At 41.5% G+C, this 2,382-nt stretch overlaps 1 protein-coding gene across 1 annotated transcript in view; it reads left to right on the top strand.

The window, feature by feature from the left end:
* Positions 1 to 1,433: 1,433 nt before the first annotated feature.
* The window catches only part of lrrc2 (leucine rich repeat containing 2), an 11,623-nt gene continuing 10,674 nt past the window's right edge, over positions 1,434 to 2,382 (top strand). The window contains exon 1 of the mRNA XM_015374560.1: positions 1,434 to 1,473. The gene's annotated coding sequence lies outside the window, so the exon portion shown is untranslated. The remainder of the gene's footprint in view (positions 1,474 to 2,382) is intronic.

Genomic DNA, 2,382 nt, shown 5'->3' with positions numbered 1-2,382 from the left:
TCAACATGGCAGGGAAGAACACAGCGAATCTCAAGCGGCATCTGAGGTGCCAACATGCTGCCATATGGAAGAAGGTAAGGAACGGGTTGGCCTGTGGTAGTAGGAACGGGTGTGCGTGTGTGCGCGCACAGGCGCATGCATGTGGCTGTGTGTCTGTCTGTCTCTCTGTCACAGAAGAAAGATGTTCTACTGATACTCTGGATATTAATCGTTTAAATTTCTTCCTCCCAACTAGATTCCTGACACAGTAGTGACACCACAGCCAGATCAGAGGTTGGGGAAGAAAGGGAAGTCTGTTGCAGAGATGTTGGGAGCCGCCCACCCCAGGCTCAGCCTAGCCCCGCCCACTCTGCTCTCTCTCCACTTGACACACAAAGAACTGCACTGTTCAGAAGCTGGAGAGAGAAAGAGACCATTGGAGTAGAAAATACCATACATGAAAACAACAGCAAACTGTATGGTTTATAAAACGTTGGTTAGATGCAGTTTAAATATATACACATGAAACACCATGAGCAAGAAGAGGAAAGAAGAGACGAAAGTTGGCTCATTGACCGACCCTCAGCCCTCAGATAGACATGAATGACAGAGGCGTTTCAGAACTCCAGAATATATCCAGGTAGATAAGAGTGATTTTCACTAATTTTTGAAAAAACTCGCCCTCTGAACTTTAAAAAAAAGAAGCTACATATTATAGGAGGTCTGAACACGTGCCAGTGGGCAGTTTATCCACCAGGGGCCGCCAGAGGGCCTTAAAGCTGCCAGTTTTTACCACCCAGACTCTCCACTGAATCCTTTTAAATCTATTTTCTGTATCGCTGAGTTACTGAATGAGGTTTATCACTAATCCATTTGAGAGATAATAAGCTGAAGTTTTTTTAGCAGTTTTCTGGCAACCCATCAAACACTACCCTATATCCTTATTAACTTTACTCTGTACACTTACATTTAAGTTGAACATTTACTGAATGTGGATAAAGGAGGAAATTCCTAAGTGATCATATTTTCAACATGGAGAACAGCAGGGATTTATTTTATAAAGAAAATATGTCGTCCTTGCTGTCTATGCAGTAGTTTATCTATTCCCAACACTATAATTAACAGAAAACATTATAGAACCTAAAACTAAAGCCTTAGAGTAGAATATCATCCTCCCCTTTAATGGGATCACTCCGTATTTAACCGATTAGGGTCTTGTTTGGTCACATGTGTGAAGGTTAGAGTCTAACTGGGAATCAGGCTTCATACTGGTCTGTATTGGTCCAGTTAGCTCCTCAGCATCCACAGCATGATGGCACAGATTAAAGCCCTGCTGTGTGCGAGGAGCGCAGGCGTCATGTGACGCTCACGCACATGCAGCAGGATGCTGGTAAAAATAGTTTGTTGGGTCACACACACACAGCCGGGTCAGTGTGCGTCTGTGTCGGTAAACAAGTTGGTGAAAGCAGAGAGGACGCTGACAGGGACACACAGGTAGGACCCCCAACTGACTGATTCTGGGTCACAGTGCAGAAATAAAACTGTTCCCATGATCGATTGGGTCTCCTGATGTTTAACAGCTGCTAACTTTAAGGTAAACAAATAAAGACATGTTTTTTCATGTTGGAGAAGTTAAAATTAGCTGCGTGTCACTGAACCGTTGGAGGATCTTTAGTTAAAATATTTTGGATTTTCTACAAAAAGTCAGAAGAAAAATATCTGCAGGTTTTTATTTGAGCTTCAGATAAAAATCCAACTGAAATCTGTTTACAGTCATTTCATCAAATAAAGCAGTTTTGGTTTTATTGGTGATATTAATCTGGAGAAAATCCATCCGGTTTGTTCGTTTCTAACCTTTCTGTCTGAACAGAAGCCCAGTTTCCTGTTTTTTATCTGTTTTGGTTTCTGGATTTTGCCTCAAAGCACCATCAGTACTTCTGGTTCTCCCGTTATTTAACAGCCTGCTGCTCCAGGAGACATCGGCCCATTTAAAGTTCTTCAGAACACAGGGGGCCTCCAAGGTTCTTTAAGATCAAATCCGTTCCCAAACATAAAATCATTTCCATTAAAGCTTGAGCTCCTCTTTCTTCCTCCTAATAGAGCTGCAGCTCATAAAAAACAGATTTCTGTCTTCCTTTAGGAACACTGTTAAAGAGAAAAATCCAACATGAAAAATTTAAAGAATAGAGAAGAAGAAAGTCTGACTAGAACCAATAACCCAGAATCAGACTGTTGAGATTCCGCAAACTTTGGTCTGTGAGGAGCTAAGATGAGGGAACATTTAGGGTCTGCTTTAGATCTAACCGAGATGGCAAAAGTACTCACTTTCCGTACTTGAGTAAAAGTACAGATACTTTGGTTTAAAAAATAGTGTTAAAAAAATACTCTGGTAAAAGTGGTAGT

This window comes from Cyprinodon variegatus, unplaced genomic scaffold (assembly GCF_000732505.1).
Source record: "Cyprinodon variegatus isolate N-32 unplaced genomic scaffold, C_variegatus-1.0 Scaffold105, whole genome shotgun sequence".
In the NCBI taxonomy this organism is placed as follows: domain Eukaryota; kingdom Metazoa; phylum Chordata; class Actinopteri; order Cyprinodontiformes; family Cyprinodontidae; genus Cyprinodon; species Cyprinodon variegatus.
Note: the sequence above shows the minus strand (reverse complement) of the source record. Positions and strands in the feature narration are given on the sequence as shown.